The sequence below is a fragment of the Tursiops truncatus genome, chromosome 17 (assembly GCF_011762595.2).
Source record: "Tursiops truncatus isolate mTurTru1 chromosome 17, mTurTru1.mat.Y, whole genome shotgun sequence".
NCBI classification, from domain to species: Eukaryota; Metazoa; Chordata; class Mammalia; order Artiodactyla; family Delphinidae; genus Tursiops; species Tursiops truncatus.
The window spans coordinates 48,892,970-48,917,040 of NC_047050.1; the positions used below are offsets into that span (position 1 = coordinate 48,892,970).

A 24,071-nucleotide genomic window follows, 5' to 3' on the forward strand; every position below is an offset into this window, starting at 1 on the left:
AAATTTGCGTCACCAAACGATCAAATCAAAAACCAGTGAAGTGGGGTTTGGATTTGAAAAAGATAGGACTAGGGTAGGGAGACTCTTTATAGGGGTTACAAAAATAATCTTGGAAAGAACCCAGTGAGGATCCGAAAGAAGAGAGAAAGGTTTGAGAGCCATCGAGGTTCACATCAGACCCGCTAGTTGCCAAGGGTGATGGGTATCGGGGGTGGTCTAGAGGTTTCAATTTAAGTGACAGGTGTGAGGAGGTGCATTATCTGGAAAAGGATAGAAGGGACGATTTGTGGTGAGAAGGAGGTTTTCCCCCTTGAGTTGCGGAAGTGCTGGGGCGCCCGTGGAGACCTGGAGCACTGAGAGGAACCAAGAACATGGACCCGGTGGTCGGGCAGAACCAGGTGAAGATCCAGGCTCTGCAGGTTAGCAGGGTGACCTAGGTCATGTTACTTAATTTCTCTTAGGATTCAGTTTTTTCATCTGTAAGATGAGTATTATCAGAGCGTCTACCTCATAGGGTCAGTGTGAGAATCAAATGAGTAACACACGTGAAGCACTGAACAGCGTGCCTGGCCCATGGAAGCTCGATAAGTGGTAATTGCTATTAATATCTGGATGTTGAGTCATGGAGTTAGAGAATTAAAGCTCCTTAGATATTTCTGTCTGACCAAGGACAGGACTGATGCCAAACCCACGGCCCGGATGCGTCTTCAGGTGGGAGGGTCAAGTGGGGTGATTTGTAGGGAGGGACTGGTGGCTGCGAGAGAACGCTTATTTATAGTGTTTCATTGTAAGGTAATTTATAGTGCGGCCTTTAAAGCAGTGTTTGAAAGGGTTCCCTCAGCCTGCTGCAGGTCAAATGAGGTCTCAGTTACTTGGTAGGGATAACCAAAGGGTTGAGCACAGGTGCTCTCCTGGAACCTCCTGGAATATGGAGCTTAGTGGTTTCCAATCACTGAGGCTCACATCAGAATCTTAAATCACATTGGGATCACCTGTGGAGCTTTAAAAACTACCACTGGTGCTAAACTGTCTCTGGACACAGGTCTTGGGTAGGATCCCAGCACCATCTTAACCTAACACACCATCGGGGCTGACAACCCTTGTTCTAGATTCTAGAGGCTTCCAGCAGACATTTCACATGCAGGTCTCAAGAGTGTCGAGACCAGTAGCCCAGGTATGGATTCAGGCAGATTGATTTTGCATTCTGGATCTCCTTTCAGAATCTGTGTACCACAAGAGTTAACTCCTCTGAGACTCAGTTGCCTTGTCTGATGGCAATAACGTGACTTTCCCCGCCGTTCTTTGTGTGTCTGCATGAGGTGATGTTTGTGCAGCAGTTAGCACAGTGCCCAATACGCTGCATAAGAGCACCACGTGGAAGCTGTTCACATTGTTCTTTATACTGTTACTGAGGATAATGATGCCGCCTTCTACATAAATGACCTCAGTTCACAGACAACACATCGAACCTCAATATGTATAATACAACATAAACTTTTACATCATAAACAATAATAATTTACATACATTGCCAGAGACCAAAGAAAATTTCAGAGAACAAATGTCACACAAACCATTACCAATCTATAGTCACATTAATTTAATTCAGGAAACAAACAGATAAGTGCTTATGATATTTAATTAAATCTGAACAATGGTGTCTCAGAAACTGACCTTGTAATCATGACTGAAACTCACTCTTCTTTGAATAACGTTGTTCAGTCTTTACTGTGTTATTAACACTAACTTGGTTCAATTCATGTTTAATCGATTAACTCCAAACTGCACAATTTAGAAGTGTACCTCATTAACACCCTAAACTGACAATACCCATTAAAGTATCATGTTCCTAACTCCTCTGATCATTGAATAGTATAACATAACACACCTAGGATGGTGTCAACCTATAGTTCAATGAAAAAAAAGTGAAATCAATGGCTGGTTTGGGCTGATCACGCCCACTTAATTAGTGCGATAGCTGCTTAATACATTTTGCTACTTCTCATTTTGCTCTATGCAAATCCATCTGAACACATCTCCCATGTTTATACCTTGAAAGTCGCTCAGCTGATCAAAACCCTTTAACCACTTCCCAGTATCATCCAGATAAAGTTAACACGTCTTAGCCTCATAGTCAAAGCTTGCTATCATTTGCCTTCACTTTTCACTCCTTGCCTTTATAGTTTGGTAACTCTATGGAATTTCACCGAAAAAAGCCTTTTTCTTCCTATTTTGGAGGATGTATGGCTGAAACAACAGTGCACATAGAGAAGCTTTGTGTGTGCTGCGACAATTCATTTAATTTTTGCTCCTGTTTCTTCCTGCAAAAATCTTCTTTGTCCTGGACTTGGTGTGAGTGTCAATAATGTACACCGAAGTGTTTCATAGACTGTAAAGAAGGACAGCAGCCCCGTCACCATGCTCGGACTTCTCTTTTTTTCTTCACCACTGGGTCTATTGTAATATTGTAATACATCTCCGGCTGTGTAACAGCTCTGTACCAGCTGTAGTTTTTAAAGTTCCACAGGTGATCCTAATGTGGTTTAAGATCCTAATTTGATCCTCAGTGATTGTAAACCACTGAGCTCTGTAATACCCCCATCTCTGGGTTCCATTGGTGCCACCTACTTTTACCTTACTACCTGATGTACACCCATGTAGTCACTAAGCACCACCTGTGGGCTATGGAGGGGACGGGTGACAAAAGAGATGAGTCTGACCAGTGTCTGTCCTAATGAAGCTCACAGTAGAACATGGAGAAAGAAAGAAAGCAATCAGGTGTTACTGGGTTATGATATACGGGTCAGAATAGGGGTATATCTGAGGTCAGAATCAGTTATATCTTTGGGGTTAGGGAACGCCTCAAAAAAGAGGTGCTGATTGAACTGAGCATTATGGGTTGCTGTCCAGTCGAAGGCGGTTGGGGAGAGGAAGCCCCAGAGACAGGCTTAACGACTCAAGGTACGGAGGAGAAAACAGCATGTCTTACTGGAGTGTAAACTGGGTGTCCCTACATACTACAGCCTGATGGGGTCCCCTTTCTTTTTTTTAATTTTTTTTAATATAAATTTATTTTATTTTTGGCTGCGTTGGGTCTTCGTTGCTGCTTTCTCTAGCTGTGGAGAGTGAGGGTTACTCTTCCTTGCGGTGCGCGGGCTTCTCATTGCAGTGGCTTCTCTTGTTGCAGAGCACAGGCTCTAGGCACATGGGCTTCAGTAGTTGCAGCACACATGCTCAGTAGTTGTGGCTCACGGGCTCTAGAGAGCAGGCTCAGTAGTTGTGCTGCACGGGCTTAGTTGCTCCGTGGCATGTGGGATCTTCCCGGACCAGGGCTCAAACCCGTGTCCCCTGCATTGGCAGGCAGATTCTTAACCACTGCGCCACCAGGGAAGCCCCCCTTTCTTTTAATAACCCAAGAAAACGACTTACATCCCCCTCCACTCAGTGTAAACGGAAAGAGTCTAGTGGCTATCTTAGAAGTCTTTTCAAATATGAGTGTGAATGGAAGTATCTAGAATTTGACCATTTCTCACCATCTTTATGGACATTAACCTGCCCGCCCCTTCTCACCTGGACCATGGGCAGCTCAAGCCACCATCAGCATTTTTGTGGATTATTACATCGTCTCCTTAACTGGTCTCCCTACTCTTAACCTTGTCCAATCTATTCCCAACATTAGTCATATCCTTTAAAAACTTAACTCAAATTTTTCTCTGGTTTTTGCCTCAGAGTAAAAGCCAAAATCCTCACAATGGTCTGCAAAGTCTTACCACACTCTCCCCGTTTAGGCCCCTGACTGCTTTCCCTGTGACTCTCCCCTACCCCATTCTTCACCCTGCCTGGGCCACACGGATCTCCAAGCTCTCACCTGCCCGGGGACTTCTGCACTGTAGCTCCCTTTGTCTTAACCTCCTGATTCCCCACCAGCCGGCGCCATTGCCTCTGCATATTCCAGAGACACAAAGTATCTCTAAACAAAAGAGGTTCTCCTCTTAAGAGCAATGCTGCATCCTTCTGCAGTGGAAACCGAGGAAGGAAGTGCAGTGAAGTTTGCAGCTGGTCAGGTAAATAAGTAAGACCAGATAGTGGAGGAACTTTAAAGCCCTGATAAGAAAGACAGATTTTATCCAAACCTTGTAAAGTTTTAACCTGAAGAATGGCATGATCAGAATTGCGTTTTAATAAATTCATTTTGTCAGTAGTATGGAGAATGGACTCAAGGATGGTGAGTGGGCAAGAGTAGAGGCTGAGATAATTTTTGTTTTCTTTTATCCAGAGGCAACCCCGCCAAGGGCAGGATGTTTGGGGGTCTCTACTGGCTCTCTGGTCTCTTTCCCACCCCCTTTATAAAGGCTCTTCTAAAGCAGAAATTCCAGTCAATTCTTTCCCCTACTAGTTCACCAACTAGACCAAAATTGTTCCCACCGCTGGAGGTGGGAGAGTGGAGAGACGGCCCCACCCACTAAGTTTCGTTACTATGGTGACAGCGGGGGGTGGGGGAACCTAAGTGCCTCTCCCACCCTCCTCCCAAACCGAGAAAGATAGTGGGCCCTGCTGACCGCGCCAAATTCTAGCCAACGGGCGGCTGCTCCTGCTTTCCGCCAGTTTTCCCGGCCCCCCCACCCCCCACCCCCCGCCCCCCGCCGTCGGCCTCGCCCCCAGGAATCGGATTCTCGAATCTGGACTAGGGATTTACAGTTCCAGGCCAGGTGCGAGGGCGCTGGGCGGAGGAGCGCAGAAATCTAGGTAAGAGATGATGAAAACCTACTCTAAGATGGTAGTGGTAAAGTCGGAAAGGAGGGAATAAGCACTACAGGTGTAATTAAGAGGTGGAATTGATAGGCGTTGGTCACAATGAGATATTAGGTGTGAAAGAAATGAAGGCATTTGAGACGAACAGGCTTTTTGTCTTGGGTTGATAGGTAGATGGTGGTTTCATTCACGAAGAATAAAAATACGAAGGGAATGCTAAGCTTGGGGATTGGACAAATATTAAGTTCTGGACATACTAACTTGGAGATGCCTGTAAGACCTCCAGGGTAAGGTATCCAGTAGACGCGGATTGGAGCGCAGGAGAAAGGTCTGGGCTCTTATGTAGATTAGGGCATCATTTTGGATCATGGAGGCTAAGTCATGCCAAGTCACAGAGCCAACAAGAGTTAACACTGGGATCAAAGTCAGACACTTTGACTCCAGAGTCAGGGCTGCTAATGACTGTGGTCGGACACAAATTCCTTTCCTCCTCCTCGCTTAGGGCCCCACCTTGAAGGATGGGCTTCGGAAGCTTGTGACACCACTCTCGAAAACAGCTTCTTAAGAAGATCTAAATATAGGGTTTCTTAGCCCTGACTTTCTCTCTGATCCTGTAAAACTTCCCTTTCCTTAATGCCAAGTGTCTTTATGTGACCCGATGGAGGTGTTAGCTAACTCTATAGTGGTAATAATTTTGCAATATATAAGTATCACATCAACACATTATACACCTTAAACTTACACATTGTTACATGTCAATTATATCTCAATAAAGCTGGAAAAAAGGTATGTTTAAAAAGTAGTCTTCACGGGGCTTCCCTGGTGGTGCAGTGGTTGAGAGTCTGCCTGACGATGCAGGGGACGCGGGTTCGTGCCCCGGTCCGGGAAGATCCCACCTGCCGCGGAGCGGCTGGGCCCGTGAGCCATGGCCGCTGAGCCAGCGCGTCCGGAGCCTGTGCTCCGCAACGGGAGAGGCCACGGCGGTGAGAGGACCGCGTACCGCAAAAAAAAAAAAAGTAGTCTTCACTTCTTAATTTGTGACCTCCTGTTCACTTCTCAACCCATTCAACCCACAATTCTGGTTTCTGCCCACAAACTCAATTTAGTCAAGGCACAGATGACTTCCTCATTGCCAAACCCAAGGGAGATTTTTAGTTCTAACTTATTTAAACTTTCTATAGCATCTTGTATACATCCCCTTCCGTGTGTGTGTGTGTGTGTGTGTGTGTGTGTGTAAATATGTGTATGTGTTGAGGGAAAGAAAGTCCTAACAGAAAGATAAAGTTTGGAAAACCAAGAAGGAATAGCCAATCCTAATTATACTCATACAACTTATCATAGGCCGGCATGAATGTAACATACAGTTACAATTTATTCCCAATCCTGAAACCTTAGTTGTGCTAGAAGTATTCCTTTCAGTGCAGGGCTGTCATTTTGAGAAAAAAGTGCTGAAGTAGCCCATTGAACATGGCTTTGTACACCAGATGTTTCCGTCTTTTCCTGGAAATTATCTAAAAGCAACAGGTACAATTTTTTTTTAAAAAAACCTCTCGGACTCTATCTTCTGTTAAGTAGGACACAGGTAATCTACAGACTCTGACATATGTGTAATAATTGCTAAAACTAGCTGAGGTTGGTTAGAATCTATGTAGCAGAAAGTCAAGAGGGATACTGAGAAGGCCTGCAGGGGTGGGTTGCAGAAGGATTTTGTAAAAACACATTTTCTGAAAGGAAGCAATTCACGGTGTAGTAAAAAAAGCTGCATGGCATGTTTGCTGTAGTGAGTGTAGAAATCTGGTGTCAGGTCTGGCAATCAAAATCCTCCTAAACTTCAACTTTGAAAAGCAGTTTTGTTTTTCTTTTTACCATCTTCATTGGAGTATACTTGCTTTACTTGTGCTAGTTTCTGCTGTACAACAAAGTGGATCAGCTTTATGTATACATATATCCCCATACCCCCTCCCTCTTGCTTCTCCCTCCCACCCTCCCTATCCCACCCCTCTAGGTGGTCACAAAGCACCGAACTGATCTCCCTGTGTGATGCAGCTGCTTCCCACTAGCTATCTACCTTACGTCTGGTAGTGTATATATGTAAGTGCTACTCTCTCACTTCGTCCCAGCTTCCCCTTCCCCCTCCCCGTGTCTTCAAGTCCATTCTCTATGTCTGCGTCTTTATTCCTGCCCTGCCCCTAGGTTCATGAGAACGATTTTTTTTGTTTTAGATTCCATATATATGTGTTAGCATACGGTATTTGTTTTTCTCTTTCTGACTTACTTCACTCTGTATGACAGACTCTAGGTCCATCCACCTCACTACAAATAGTTCAATTTCGTTTCTTTTTATGGCTGAGTAGTATTCCAGCGTATATATGTGCCACATCTTCTCTATCCAAACAACCCAATCCAGAAGACATAAATAGACATTTCTCCAAAGAAGATATACAGATTGCCAACAAACACAGGAAAGGTTGCTCAACATCACTAATCATTAGAGAATGCAAATCAAAACTACAATGAGGTATCACCTCACACCCGTCAGAATGACCATCATCAAAAAATCTACAAACAATAAGTGCTGGAGGGGATGTGGAGAAAAGGAAACCCTCTTACACTGTTGGTGGGAATGTAAATTGATACAGCCACTATGGAGAACAGTATGGAGCTTCCTTAAAACACTAAAAATAGAACTACCATAGGACCAAGCAATCCCTCTACTGGGCATATACCCTGAGAAAACCATAATTTGAAAAGCAGTTGATTTAAAGAGGCAGAAGCAGTAAGGGTACACAAAGAATTAAATGGCTGCATCATATTTGCAGGAAGCAGTCAGATCTCTAAGGTGGCTATAGAAAGTTCTTTGGATTGAAAAACCTGGAAGCTACTCTGGTCCATCCTCTTTCTTTACAGGAACTTTCTTAAATGCCTAGTCCAGAAAAATTCAACTCATTTAGTGATGTAAAAAAAGTTTTAAAATGGTACAGTAGCAACCCAAAGACACTTTAAGAAAAATATGTGGAAAAGAACAATAAACTCACCAACAAAGACCACTCACCAGAAAAAAGCTACCACAGAACAGGTGAAAAATGTGAACCTTCAGCCAAAACTGTAAAGACAGAAAACATGACCTCTGTGAAGTAGAAGGGAGCACGCAAAGCAGATATAATAATTCTTGGGAGAGATGGTAAGACAGCAATCAAGGCCAAAAAAGACTAGAGAAAAGATATTAGAGGTAGAAGAGTGGGACCGGAAGAAATCTGGTATTTTTCTCAAAGAATTTGAATGTATACTTGGAAAACACGAGAGGAGCACACATGGTAGGCGCTCAACAAATGTTTGGTCAGTGAATGAATGGGTGATGGGGGAGGGAGATGTTCGTGAATTCCATTGTATACCTTAATAATGAATCTATTTTAAAGGTAAATTATAAAACGACAAAAGTGTGATTGATAGAAGGGCCTCAGATTTATTCTTATTTTCTCCAGTTGTTATGTTCTCCAGTTCAGAATTTACAGGAATCTGTCTCCATTTCCATGACTGTGTTTTGATTTGATGAAGACTGAAAACATTTGTTTGCTCTGAATTTCATGGGGCCTCCTCTGCATCCCCCCAAATGAGGGCAGGGTTCCTGGTCCTTCTTCTCAGTCCTGCGGAAGAGCCACACAGGCGATTCCAGTCTGATCTGCCCTTTGGAAGGGACTGACTGGTCACAGCCTCCTCTGCCTGCGCTCAGATGATTCCAGGCTTGCTGTCTCTACAGGTTCCGCTTGCCAGACCTTCAATTATTTCCGTGGCCCAAGTCAACAAACATTCCTTGAGCTAAGTATCATGGTTGTAAGAGGTACCAAGACACACGAGGTGGTGTCTCAGGGTTTGCACCCTAGTCAGGGATTCAGGTGCGCATGATAATTACAGGGGCCTCGACAAGTTGTTAACCTAAGGATTTGTTTTGTCTTAAGTCTGTATTATTTTGCTAGGGCTGCTGTCACAAATTGCCACAAACTTGGTGGTTTAAAACAGAAATTTATTCTCTCACGGTTTTGGTGTTCAGAAACCAAGATGGTGGCCTGGGGCTTCCCCGGCGGCGCAGTGGTTGGGAGTCCGCCTGCCCATGCAGGGGACGCGGGTTCGTGGCCCGGTCCGGGAGGATCACGCATGCCGCGGACAAGCTGGGACCGTGGGCCGTGGGTGCTGAGCCTGCGCGTCAGGAGCCTGTGCTCGAGGTGGGAGGGGCCGCAGCAGTGGGAGGCCTGCGTACCGCAAAAAAAAAAAAAAAAAAAAGATGGCCTGGCTGTGCTCCCTGTGAAGGCTCGAGGGGAGAATGCTTCCTTGCCTCTCCCAGCTCCGGGTGGCTCCAGGCTTCCTCGGCTGGTGGCTGCACCACTCTAGTCTCTGCCTCTGTCTTTACATGGTTCTCTCCTCTGTGTCCGTGTCTTTTTCTCTTCTTTCTGTGTCAAATTGCCCTGTGCCTTTCTCTTATGTAAGGACACGTGTCATTGGATTGAGGGCCCACCCAGATAAGCCAGTATGATATCAAGTTCCTCAAATTAATTACATCTGCAAAGACCCCTTTTCCAAATAATATCATATCCACAGATTCCAGGGGTTAGGATGCGGACGTATCTTTTGGGGGGGCCACCATTCAACCCACCACAGTCTTCTTGCAGAGTGTTTTACTTTCCTTTGGCATCCTATTGTGCTTTTAGGCTTCTCTGTTTGTATTATATAGTCTGACTTTGGATCAAATTAAGCCCCATTGCCAGCTAGCTGTGTGACCTTTGGGCATGTTACCTAGCTTCTCTCTGCCTGAGTTCTCTATTGAAACAGGAAGTGCAAATGTGCTTTTGACAGGATTATTATAGGAGGAATGGGGCATGGAATGTAAAGCTGTTAGCCCAGCTCAGTAAATAATGGGAAGAGGTGATTTCACTGCAGTTAGCAGCTGTGACACTAGGCACTGGGAGGTCGTCAGCTCTTCAATGTGTAGTTTTACAAGGAGGCCGTTATCTCTCCTTTGTTTCCTTCTGCCTTAATTTTCCCAGCGCCAAGGTAAGCACTGCAGACTTGCTCCAACCTCAGAACAGGGGCTTTACTTTGAAAGCCTTGCAGCTAGCTGGCAGACAGCTGGAAATTCACTATTTTAAGTTTTAGGACACTGGCGGGAGGTCTGAGCTATGTTAATTTCAGAACCCTCTGACAGGCTTATCTTCAGATTTCTTTTTTTGTTTTTTAAATAGAGATTAGAGCTTACTCAGAGAGGCAAAGGCAGCTGTGTGGGGAGGTATCTTGTTTAACGGTCTGTCTGTCATTTAACACCACTTGTACCCCACAGGGAGGAAGGAGAGGCTGCCTGAGAGCTAAATTTAAGTTGTAAGGGTCTAAGCATCATTTTAAAAAGAAGATAGATAACAGCTTCCTGTCTGGGAGAGATTACCAAAAAAGAAACTTTAATTCAACCATTTTTATGCTTTTGGTGAGAATGGTTCCCCCACTACAAAGTCCAGGGAGAATTATTTGTAGTTAGTTAAGTAAGATGTTTTAAATCCTTGTAAGTCTTTTCTTCCAAGTAAATATTTATTCTCTTAAAACACCAAGGAGTGTTCAAAACCTGTACTATCTTTCCTTTTCTTTAAAAGGAAAATTTTTTTTGGTAAAACACTTGGTCAAGTAAAAATATCCATGGAGGCCCAATTTATAAAACAAGTTAAGAAGAAACTTCTCTCGTTTAGAGCGGGGAGGGGATGGTTGAGAACCTAGGGGAATGCTTATCCAACACTCCTCAGCAAGCCGAAAAGGGAACAGGCAAAATCCCCTCCCCAGGGTGTCACCCTTAGCCAGGGCAGACTGTCACCTGGCTGAGGAAGGGGATGGAGGACACTAGGGCCAACTAGAAGGTGTCTGAAGCTTTGATTTAAAGGCTAGCTTGCCCATGGTAAAGTTTTGTTCTGTAAACCACATATATGCGCAAAGAGGTAATCAGATGTCAACTACACGAACACCTTAGGGTTCCAAGAACAAATGCGCAGCAAAAATAAAAGTAGACACATTGTTGCCAACAGCCTTATGTCCAGTCCTGGGAGATTTAACAGGTATAGTGAAGTGGTTAAGAGCATGGGGCCAGGAGCTCAAATTGCTCGTTCCTACCTCAGCTTTTCAGGGTCTTGGTGGTCCCCAGACTGTCAGTAGCATCAGCATCACCTGGGAGCTTGTTGGAAATGCAGATGCTCAGGCCCCTCCCAGACGTACTAAACCAGAATCTGCATTTAACAAGATCATCAGATGATTTGTGTGTACATTGAAGTTTGAGAAGTACTGGCAGACAGACCCTGGGGTGACCCCCCAGCAGTTCCTCCCTCCTGTGGTTCATGCCTTTGCATAATCCCCTCCCTTGAGTGTAGGTGGGGCAGGTAGCCTCCAGGACCAGAGGATGGCCTCCAACCAGAAGCCAGATAAAAGGGACACCCTCCATCATACAGGTGCAAGGAGATGATTCCTACTAACCACCTAAATGACCTTGGATGTAGATTCTTCCCCTGCTGAGCCTCGGGGTGACTCAGCCCAGCTGACACCTTGACTGCAGCCTCGCAAGATGCTGAGCAAAGGGCTGTTAATTCAGGCCTGGACTCTTGACCGACAGAAACTATAAGGGAATAAATGTGTGTCGTTTTAAGCTGTTCGCTTCGTGATATTTTGTTACACAGCAATAGAAAACCAGTACATCTAAGGCAATTTATCCACTCTGTTTGCCTAAATATTAAAAGGCGATAAAAACAGTATTAGCCATGGGGTTACTGTGCAGATTAATGAGTAATACGTGCAAAGTGCTTAAAACCGAGCTTGGTAAAACATGGTAAGTGCTAAAAAATTGTATTATTATAGCATATAACTGAAATGTGGTTATAATTCCCTACTTTTTGAAAACTGCTTTTTAATGGGGCTGAAGCAGGATGGACAAAGCGAATGATGGTCAAGGAATTATGTTGTATCTTGTGTATATGAGCTTCCAGGACATCCCTAGTGTGTCTTTTGAATTTGCTTCAGTGATGATGTAGGTAAGTGCTGCTGGGGTCTATGTTGCTTCTTGTGTTAAGTTTATTCACCTAAGAGAATCTAATCCAAGCACCTCCTGGTTATAACTCAAAGTGGAAAAACGTGTGCCTTATCTTCATTTTACAGACAGGTAAGTGAAGCTCTGGAGGAAATGATTTGTCCATGTTGTGGTGGAAATACACGCTGCTAGAACTGAAGTCTGGCATCTTGATTCAAGCTCAGATAATCAAAACAGCATGAGCTATTTGCTATGTGGATCAAGACAGGTTCAGGTAGAAGATGGGCTACATAAACGGACATTTCCCAGTGCAAAATCTCAACACTTGCTTCTCTCTTCTGTGTCTGCCCTACCTAACCTGCCAATCAGTAAACTGTCCAGTTTTCCCCTTTGACTGAAACTTTGTTTTGGGACTTGCAAAATGTTACTTCCGATTATACACCGTCTCTTGCAGGTGTAAGCAATGCAAAAGCAATAGCAGGTCTCTGAGCCTTTGAGTGTCAGCCTGCCTCCTGTCATGACAATAAAATTAGAATGGGAGATGAATTATACCCTTTCTTCTGACACCATTTGTTAAAGCCCCTATGTGAAACTTCATGTGCAATGTAATTTCCAAGCACTTGCTTTCTGAGAATCCTTGTCATTCTTTGTCAGTGCCTGTGTTACCTTCTTACTGGAATGGCCTTGTATATTGTATTTAAAAACTATTCAGGTATTTTTAATTATAATGCCCTTTCAGGAGACGTGTATCTGGCAGCCACCCATTATATTGCTCTTTTGTTTTGAAGATCAGTATGCGTTCAGGGCTGTTTTTCTGTTCTACTTTACCAAAGACACTCACATCTGGTTCTTGGCGAATACCACAGACGGGGTCGCACTATAATTGAACTTTCATAAATCATCCTCTGCCACATGCAACCAAATTCCCACAACCTTTTCTTCCCTCAGAAACATTTTCAAGCTGCTCAAGGATGAGATAAAGAAACAGGTCTATCTCCCTCAGTACATGTTTTACTTTTCATTCCTTTATCAGCTAAGGGTTCGGGTCTTGTGGCTAATGCAAACGTGCTATTCTCAAGTCAGCTGCTGAGGAAGTGGCTGAGTTGTGAAAATTGTATGTGTCCTCAGATACGACAATATTGTAGAGGATATACATATATATATTATATATACATGTTAATCATTTTAATATGCTAGTCTTGATGTTTACAAGTCATGTCTCAATTAGTATACAGGTATCTGAATACATATAAATATCTATTTATGTCCTAGTAGTAGAAGTCCCTGGATTTGTAATATACTCTAACCCTAAAATGCCAGCATCATAATTATTTTTTTTTATTGTGGTAAAAAACATGAGGAGAGTATATTTTTAACCCAATTAAAATTATTTGACTTAAGGATAGTGGAAAAAAGTGAACATAAACTTCTCTTTAGAACATCATTAGGTGCTGAAAATATCTAAATAATGTCAACACAGTGCACCAGTGATGATGATGATGATAGTCATCTAGCTAAGACAGTATGTTTGCAATTTTAATGACCGTGTTAGGAAAGTTACAGGACAAAAATTCTTTAAGAATATTTCAAAGACAGACAATGCTAGAGAGTAATAAAGAGCTTTCTGATGACAGATTTCCCTGCAGAAAGCTTTCACAATCTGTGTTTTCGTGATGACTGAGGTTAGAAAAACTATTTTCCACAAGAAAACTAAGACAATGAGATTAATCACACAGTTGCCTAAGAAACACAGCAAAGGTTCAGAATCTGGATCATACCATGTTTTCTGTTGTATCTCCTAATGAACAATTTGGAGCGGCATAAAACAGGAATAATATGATGCAGGTGTACACAGACACAGCTAGTACGGTTGCTAGAATGTTGAAATACTCATGTAAACAGCAGTTATGCTTTCCCACCTCACCTCTGACCCAGGGACCCCTAGACACCCCCAGTCCAGCAACCAGGGGATTAACACCTGGCACATAGTGGGACTTTCAAGACCCAGGTTTAATTTAGTGCTCAGGCTGTCCAAGTGGTTCAAGCGTTTGAGTGTTACCCATCGATAAAGTTTAGTAAGTCATTTTGATGCTAGTGAAGTTTCAGCGGTTGAAGTGACCTGTTAAAAAGAATTGTGATATGTCTTCTCCTATTTATGTTGCAGTGTGTTTCATTGCATCTTCATCTCAAACTCTGAAAATGTCAATTTACCCACCTCTGTTCTGTAAAGTTTCAACCTGGAAAGCTACTCCAGGGAGTCTGATATTTGGAAATCTGAATACCTTAATGGAGCTGCTAAAATACTCTTGCTGAGACAGGAAAGGGAGAAAAGGAACGGGGACTCTACATATGCTTTAAAGCAGTAATCCGAAAAGAGCAGAAATATTATCAGAAAGACTTCTTAGAGGATGCCGGGATTTGGCTACATAGCTGCAAATTTTCCTGGTTATGGTAAACTGGCTTCAAACATACAGGAATAAAGAAGAGGTTTTGATCTTCCCTGGAAGATAAAGACAGTCTGTGAATTAAGTTAAATAAACCTCACAAGTTGTTGTTCTTTAAGTGAGAGAGGAATAGTAACAGAAGTTTGAAACATCTGTAAATAACCATGCTTGTCTTTCTGCAACAATGATGATACAAGGTTAAAGCAACATTTCATGTAGCAAGATCCACCTTAAATTTCCAACATTATCTAAATGCCTCTAATGGCAAGACTAGTTCTTAGGGAAGGAGACTGAAGACTAAAATTTCAGATGTTTTTACCTGTTTCAAAGGCTGTTCAGAAATGCTGTCTTAGGACAGGTTGAGCTCAACCTTCATCTTGTATGGAGTCAAATGGATTACTTCCCCTTTATGGCCTTAACTCATTTGCATTCTTAATCCTCATTTTCCAAGTAAAACTTTCTTCTAGTGAGTAGTGGCCAGCCCACAACAACAAGATGCATGTGTTGCTGATTGACAATCAGTTTGATTTTGCTTTCTTCCAGGGCCCTGTGTACTCTGATTCAGCATGAAATGCGCCCCCCCCAACCCTGTTACCTTTCCTTCCCTACTCAAGTGGCTTTCCAGATCCCATAATTGATCGCTATTCGTGAAATTTTTTGTTTTCTGATATAGTGACAGACCCAAAGATCATAGCCTGAGTTTTCAATCAATGACTGGACAGTATGATCTCGTTTTTCCCTCTCGGTATGTTCTCCCTCTGGGCTTGGCTTTCAGAAACAACTCAGTTGCATCTTAGTCCAAATGTACAGCTGAGTTGCTTGACCTTTCTATTCTGCAAAGTCTCTCAGGGCAAGCTGGGCTCTCAGCCTCCCCCTTTCACATCTCATAGCAACAGGCAGGACATATTCTTATTCACTACTTTTCCAGCCACCAACTGTTTTGCTCAGCAGGCAGCTATGTTATGGCTGGGAAAGGTGACCTTCTAACAGACCTAATATTTATTTAACCAACAGCAAGCTCTGGGGCTCACCTACAATCATACTGAGCCTCAATCAAACATCTTCTGCACATGCCTAGGCATGTCAAGGACTTGAGATTAGAAACGTTGATAGAGTGCGATTTATACTCACTTAGGCTCCTGAATGCCTTTGGGGCTCTCAGCTTATACTTGGGACATTCATGAAATATGAAAAGGAAACAGCAGTGCAGGGGATGTTATCATATAATTCAAAATATAAGCCAAGATCCGTGTTAGAGGTGAGTTCTTTCGGTTCAATTAACATTTTTAAGTGCGTTTAAGGGAAAGTAACCTTTTATTAAAGCAACTGGGCATAGACTTAAATGAAAAACAGGTGTAAAGTCAAAAATTTTACTTTTTAAAAAAGGATTAAACCATTAACCTACTATGTTTTAGTCCCTTATAGGGTCTAATGTATAAAAATATTGGGGCAGATTTTTTAATTGGATTCCACGTTCTTAGTTTTTCTTCCCTAGGGGTCAACTTATTTCTTAATTAAACCAGCTCTCAGAATTATCCTAGATAATCCGTATATCAGTCCAGTGTAATTCATAACTCTTCCATTTTACCTACTACCCTGATCCACCTAAGATAGCTATTTCCCTGCCACCACTTGTGTCTTTATAACTTGCCTCCACCTGTCCTTCTGCCCTTTGTTCAATCCTCACTTCACAGGCACTATTTGACCTCTCTTGCATCTTTCTTTTTCTTTTTTTTTTTTTTTTTTTTTTTGCGGTACGCGGGCCTCTCACTGCCGTGGCCTCTCCTGTTGCAGAGCACAGGCTCCAAATGCACAGGCTCCACGGCATGTGGGATCTTCCCGGACCGGGGCACGAACCCGTGTCCCCTGCATCGGCAGGCGGACTCTCAACCACTGCGCCACCAGGGAAGCCCTGCATCTTTCTATTCTTACTGATTGAAGTAAATGTGTTCTAGAGAGCAGAAGCCATGTAACAAGTGCCATAACAATATTAATCATCTCTAAAGCATGCATAGTGGTGGTATCAACAAATTCACTGAGTTTGCTTAGTTTGAAAGCAAAAGCAAAGGATTTAGCTCTTGGAATATAATTGTCCCTTGGTATCCAAAGGGGATTGTTTCCAGGACCCCCAAGGATACCAAACTCCACGGATGCTCAAGTGCCTTGTGTAAAATGGTATAGTATTTGCATATAACCTATGTAATCTTTCCATATATTTAAACCATCTCTATGTTACTTATAATATCTAGAACAGTGTAAATGCTGTGTAAATAGTTGTAAATACAATGTAAATGGTATGTTAATAGTGGCCAGTGGGCTTCCCTGGTGGCACAGTGGTTGAGAATGTGCCTGTCAATGCAGGGGACATGGGTTCGAGCCCTGCTCCGGGAAGATCTCACATGCAGTGGAGCAACTGAGCCCGTGTGCCACAACTACTGAGCCTGTGCTCTAAGAGCCTGCGTGCTGCAACTACTGAAGCCTGTGTGCCTAGAGGCCGTGCTCCGCAACAAGAGAAGCCACCACAATGAGAAGCCCACGCACTGCAACAAAGAGTAGCCCCTGCTCGCTGCAACTAGAGAAAGCCCACACGCAGCCAACAGAGAACCAACGCAGCCAAAAATAAATAAATTAATTAAATTAATTAATAAAAAAACTAGTTGCCAGTGCATGGCAAATTGAAGTTCTGCTTTTTGAAACATTCTGGAGTTTTTTTTCCAACTTTTGATCTGTGGTTAGTTGAGTCTGCAGATGCGGAAACTGTGGGTATGGGGGCCACTGGACTCATTCTTGGAATGTTCTCTAGGACCACAGCCACCATATTGGGAGATGCCCAAGCCATGTGGATTTGCCATATGTAGACACCTTATTCAGTATCTGTCAGGTGAGCTCCCAGTCAGTTGTCGGTTCTGTGAGGTCTCTTGGGTTTGCAGCTCACTGGCATGATTAGACCACTCCAGCCCCAGCAGCCATGGAATTGCACCTACATGAAAGACCATAAGAGAGAACCTTTCAGATGACTCTGGTCACCCTACAGAACCCTTTTCCAGGTGGCAAATGTATCTCAATTTTTAACAGAGTAAAGATAATCTGAAGGTTGCTGTTTTGTTGACTCCTTATAGACCCTTTAAAGTAAATAAGGAGTCTTCTTAGAATCTTCTAGGCGTTGTCTCACCTATAATTGCCAGATAAAATACAGGATACAACATTTGGCAATACTGTACTAAAGCTTCATTTATTGTTTATCTGAAAATCTAATTTAACTGGACCTCTATTTTATTTGCTAGACTTGGCAACCTAGCACATACCCTGAATCTCTACCCAATATTGAAAAGGGGCTGGTTTCAAAGAGACTACTTACCTTCCCTATCCATCCTTCATTCCTTGACTCCTGGTTAGATCAATACAGGAAATAAAATCTCTAGATCAATCAAATCCACTTATTAAAATCCTGTAAACCTTTCCCTAAGATCCTGTAAGCAAACATTCATCCCCAACACTCCCAAAACATCTATAAAATATGTAACTCAATCCCACAAAACAAATCCAAAAGCAGAGTAGAACTTGGGCTTTGGAAAAATCAATTGCAAATAAAAACAAACTGAAAAAACCCAAAGCAGTCCTTGTTTTGATTTGTCTCTGAAGGGTACAGTGAAAGAAAAAGAAACCAAAGAACTTGAATGGCTTTCAGTGACAAAAAAAAGACCTTAAGCTTCATGGAAAAATAATCCAAATAGCATTTAATTGTTGGATATTGATTCATAGTTTACAAAAGATTCTTGTATTATCTAATTTGAATTTCATAAGAACCTGTATGAAGTAGAAAAGCAATAGATCATTTTTGAATCTTATGGACCTTAACTCTGACTGGGATTCAATACACTGTTATGCAGTTGGATAGTTATTTCTATTTGCCCTCAAATAAACTGAGGTTCTGAGAAATTATGTTAACTGCCCACAGCCAGAATTAAATAATACTTGAAAAAGCCAGGACTTGAACTTGGTATTTTCAGTCTTGATGAAGTGATTTTCCCATTATACCATGCAACCTCTCTGAAAATTCTGTAACAAATGAAAATCAATTAAAAAAATAAGCAAACAAAGACAGCATCACAATGGAGGAAAATGCTGATTCAACTTATGTTATTGAGCACCTGTTATGTATCAAGCACTAAGCTAAGTGGTTTTGCACATGTTTTCTCACCTCACAAGGACTGTCAGTAACAGTTTATGCAGAATCCACATATCTAAACCTACAAAGCCAAGAAATTTATTTATTATTATTTTTATTTTTTTATTTTCTATTTTTTTAACATCTTTATTGGAGTATAATTGCTTTACAATGGTATGTTAGTTTCAGCTTCACAACAAAATGAATCAGTTATATATATACATATGTTCCCATATCTCTTCCCGCTTGCGTCTCCCTCCCTCCCACCCTCCCTATCCCACCCCTCCAGGCAGTCACAAAGCACCGAGCTGATCTCCCTGTGCTATGCGGCTGCTTCCCACTAGCTATCTACCTTACGTTTGGTAGTGTATATATGTCCATGCCTCTTTCTCGCTTTGTCACCGTTTACCCTTCCCCCTCCCGATAGCCTCAAGTCCATTCTCTAGTAAGTCTGTGTCTTTATTCCTGTTTCACCCCTAGGTTTTTCATGATTTTTTTTTCTTAAATTCCATATATATGTGGTAGCATACGGTATTTGTCTTTCTCTTTCTGACTTACTTCACTCTGTATGACAGACTCTAGGGCTATCCACCTCATTACAAATAGCTCAATTTTGTTTCTTTTTATGGCTGAGTAATATTCCATTGTATATATGTGCCACATCTTCTTTATCCATTCATCCGATGATGGACACTTAGGTTGTTTCCATCTCTGGGCTATTGTAAATAGAGCTGCAATGAACATTTTGGTACATGACTCTTTTTGAATTATGGTTTTCTCAGGGTATATGCCCAGTAGTGGGATTGCTGGGTCATATGGTAGTTCTATTTGTAGCTTTTTAAGGAACCTCCATACTGTTCTCCACAGTGGCTGTATCAATTTACATTCCCACCAACAGTGTAAGAGGGTTCCCTTTTCTCCACACCCTCTCCAGCATTTATTGTTTCTAGATTTTTTGATGATGGCCATTCTGACTGGTGTGAGATGATATCTCATTGTAGTTTTGATTTGCATTTCTCTAATGATTAGTGATGTTGAGCATTCCTTCATGTGTTTGTTGGCACTCTGTATATCTTCTTTGGAGAAATGTCTATTTAGGTCTTCTGCCCATTTTTGGATTGGGTTGTTTGTTTTTTTGTTATTAAGCTGCATGAGCTGCTTATAAATTTTGGAGATTAATCCTTTGTCAGTTGCTTCATTTGCAAATATTTTCTCCCATTCTGAGGGTTGTCTTTTGGTCTTGTTTATGGTTTCCTTTGCTGCACAAAAGCTTTTAAGTTTCATTAGGTCCCATTTGTTTACTTTTGTTTTTATTTCCATTTCTCTAGGAGGTGGCTCAAAAAGGACCTTGCTGTGATTTATGTCATAGAGTGTCCTGCCTATGTTTTCCTCTAAGAGTTTGATCGTTTCTGGCCTTACATTTAGGTCTTTAATCCATTTTGAGCTTACTTTTGTGTATGGTGTTAGGGAGTGATCTAATCTCATACTTTTACATGTAGCTGTCCAGTTTTCCCAGCACCACTTATTGAATAGGCTGTCCTTTCTCCACTGTACATTCCTGCCTCCTTTGTCAAAGATAAGGTGACCATATGTGCGTGGGTTTATCTCTGGGCTTTCTATCCTGTTCCATTGATCTATATTTCTGTTTTTGTGCCAGTACCATACTGTCTTGATTACTGTAACTTTGTAGTATAGTCTGAAGTCAGGAAGCCTGATTCCTCCAGCTCCGTTTTTCTATCTCAAGATTGCTTTGGCTATTCGGGGTCTTTTGTGTTTCCATACAAATTGTGAAATTTTTTGTTCTAGTTCTGTGAAAAATTCCAGTGGTAGTTTGATAGGGATTGCATTGAATCTGTAGTTTGCTTTGGGTAGTAGAGTCATTTTCACAATGTTGATTCTTCCAATCCAAGAACATGGTGTATCTCTCCATCTATTTGTATCATCTTTAATTTCTTTCCTCAGTGTCTTATAATTTTCTGCATACAGGTCTTTTGTCTCCTTAGGTAGGTTTATTCCTAGATATTTTATTCTTTTTGTTGCAATGGTAAATGGGAGTGTTTTCTTGATTTCACTTTCAGATTTTTCATCCTTAGTGTATAGGAATGCCAGAGATTTCTGTGCATTAATTTTGTATACTGCTACTTTACCAAATTCATTGATTAGCTCTAGTAGTTTTCTGGTAGCATCTTTAGGATTCTCTATGTATAGTATCATGTCATCTGCAAAGAGTGACAGCTTTACTTCTTCTTTTCCGATTTGGATTCCTTTTATTTCCTTTTCTTCTCTGATTGCTGTGGCGAAAACTTCCAAAACTATGTTGAATAAGAGTGGTGAGAGTGGGCAACCTTGTCTTGTTCCTGATCTTAGTGGAAATGCTTTCAGTTTTTCACCATTGAGGATGATGTTGGCTGTGGGTTTGTCATATATGGCCTTTATTATGTTGAGGAAAGTTCCCTCTATACCTACTTTCTGCAGGGTTTTTATCATAAATGGGTGTTGAATTTTGTCAAAAGCTTTCTCTGCATCTATTGAGATGATCATATGGTTTTTCTCCTTCAATTTGTTAATATGGTGTATCACGTTGATTGATTTGCGTATATTGAAGAATCCTTGCATACCTGGAATAAACCCCACTTGATCATGGTGTATGATCCGTTTAATGTGCTGTTGGATTCTGTTTGCTAGTATTTTGTTGAGGATCTTTGCATCTATGTTCATCAGTGATATTGGCCTGTAGTTTTCTTTCTTTGTGACATCCTTGTCTGGTTTTGGGATCAGGGTGATGTTGGCCTCATAGAATGTGTTGGGGAGTGTTCCTCCCTCTGCTATATTTTGGAAGAGTCTGAGAAGAATAGGTGATAGCTCTTCTCTAAATGTTTGATAGAATTCGCTTGTGAAGCCATCTGGTCCTGGGCTTTTGCTTGTTGGAAGATTTTTAATCACAGTTTCAATTTCAGTGCTTGTGATTTGTCTGTTCATATTTTCTATTTCTTCCTGATTCAGTCTTGGCAGGTTGTGCCTTTCTAAGAATTTGTTCATTTCTTCCAGGTTGTCCATTTTATTGGCATAGAGTTGCTTGTAGTAATCTCTCATGATCTTTTGTATTTCTGCAGTGTCAGTTGTTACCTCTCCTTTTTCATTTCTAATTCTATTGATTTGAGTCTTCTCCCTTTTTTTCTTGATGAGTCTGGCTAATGGTTTATCAATTTTGTTTATCCTTTCAAAGAACCAGCTTTTAGTTTTATTGATCTTTGCTATCGTTTCCTTCATTTCTTTTTCATTTATTTCTGATCTGATTTTTATGATTTCTTTCCTTCTGCTAACTTTGGGGTTTTTTTGGTTCTTCTTTCTCCAATTGCTTTAGGTGCAAGGTTAGGTTGTTTATTCGAGATGTTTCCTGTTTCTTAAGGTAGGATTGTATTGCTATAAACTTCCCTCTTAGAACTGCTTTTGCTGCATCCCATAGATTTTGAGTCGTCGTGTCTCCATTGTCATTTGTTTCTAGGTATTTTTTGATTTCCTCTTTGATTTCTTCAGTGATCACTTCGTTATTAAGTAGTGTATTGTTTAGCCTCCATGTGTTGGTATTTTTTACAGATCTTTTCCTGTAATTGATATCGAGTCTCATAGCGTTGTGGTCAGAGAAGATACTTGATACAATTTCAATTTTCTTAAATTTACCAAGGCTTGATTTGTGACCCAAGATACGATCTATCCTGGAGAATGTTCCATGAGCACTTGAGAAAAATGTGTATTCTATTGTTTTTGGATGGAATGTCCTATAAATATCAATTAAGTCCATCTCGTTTAATGTATCATTTAAAGCTTGTGTTTCCTTATTTTCATTTTGGATGATCTGTCCATTGGTGAAAGTGGGGTGTTAAAGTCCCCTACTATGAATGTGTTACTGTCGATTTCCCCTTTTATGGCTGTTAGTATTTGCCTTATGTATTGAGGTGCTCCTATGTTGGGTGCATAAATATTTACAATTGTTATGTCTTCTTCTTGGATCGATCCCTTGATCATTATGTAGTGTCCTTCTTTGTCTCTTCTAATAGTTTTAAAGTCTATTTTGTCTGATATGAGAATTGCTACTCCAGCTTTCTTTTGGTTTCCATTTGCATGAAACACCTTTTTCCATCCCCTTACTTTCAGTCTGTATGTGTCTCTAGGTCTGAAGTGGGTCTCTTGTAGACAGCAAATATATGCGTCTTGTTTTTGTATCCATTCAGCCAATCTGTGTCTTTTGGTGGGAGCATTTAGTCCATTTACATTTAAGGTAATTATCGATATGTGTGTTCCCATTCCCATTTTCTTAATTGTTTTGGGTTCGTTATTGTAGGTCTTCTCCTTCTTTTGTGTTTCTTGCCTAGAGAAGTTCCTTTAGCAGTTGTTGTAGAGCTGGTGTGGTGGTGCTGAACTCTCTCAGCTTTTGCTTGTCTGTAAAGCTTTTAATTTCTCCATCAAATCTGAATGAGAAACTTGCTGGGTAGAGTAATCTTGGTTGCAGGTTTTTCTCCTTCAACACTTTCAATATGTCCTGCCACTCCCTTCTGGCTTGCAGAGTTTCTGCTGAAAGATCAGCTGTTAACCTTATGGGGATTCCCTTGTGTGTTATTTGTTGTTTTTCCCTTGCTGCTTTTAATATGTTTTCTTTGTATTTAATTTTTGACAGTTTGATTAATATGTGTCTTGGCGTATTTCTCCTTGGATTTATCCTGTATGGGACTCTCTGTGCTTCCTGGACTTGATTAACTATTTCCTTTCCCATATTGGGGAAGTTTTCAACTATAATCTCTTCAAATATTTTCTCAGTCCCTTTCTTTTTCTCTTCTTCTTCTGGAACCCCTATAATTCGAATGTTGGTGCGTTTAATGTCGTCCCAGGGTCTCTGAGACTGTCCTCAGTTCTTTTCATTCTTTTTTCTTTATTCTGCTCTGCTGTAGTTATTTCCACTATTTTATCTTCCAGGTCACTTATCCGTTCTTCTGCCTCAGTTATTCTGCTATTGATCCCATCTAGAGTATTTTTCATTTCATTTATTGTGTTGTTCATCATTGTTTGTTTCATCTTTAGTTCTTCTAGGTCCTTGTTAACTGATTCTTGCATTTTGTCTATTCTATTTCCGAGATTTTGGATCATCTTTACTATCATTATTCTGAATTCTTTTTCAGGTAGACTGCCTATTTCCTCTTCATTTGTTAGGTCTGGTGGGTTTTTATCTTGCTCCTTCATCTGCTGTGTGTTTTTCTGTCTTTTCATTTTGCTTATCTTACTGTGTTTGGGGTCTCCTTTTTACAGGCTGAAGGTTCGTAGTTCCTGTTGTTTTTTGTGTCTGTCCCCAGTGGCTAAGGTTGGTTCAGTGGGTTGTGTAAGCTTCCTGGTGGAGGGTACTAGTGCCTGTGTTCTGGTGGATGAGGCTGGATCTTGTCTTTCTGGTGGGCAGGTCCACGTCTGGTGGTGTGTTTTGGGGTGTCTGTAGACTTATTATGATTTTGGGCAGCCTCTCTGCTAATGGGTGGGGTTGTGTTCCTGTCTTGCTAGTTGTTTGGCATAGGATGTTCAGCACTGTAGCTTGCTGGTCGTTGAGTGAAGCTGGGTGCTGGCGTTGAGATGGAGATCTCTCAGAGATTTTTGCCGTTTGATATTATGTGCAGCTGGG

General features: G+C 41.6%; 1 long non-coding RNA gene across 4 annotated transcripts in view; it reads left to right on the top strand.

Annotated features, from left to right (window-relative positions):
- LOC141276926 (uncharacterized) overlaps positions 1–24,071 on the top strand; it is a 242,375-nt gene that overhangs the window by 11,951 nt on the left and 206,353 nt on the right. The gene's annotated exons all lie outside the window — the stretch shown is intronic.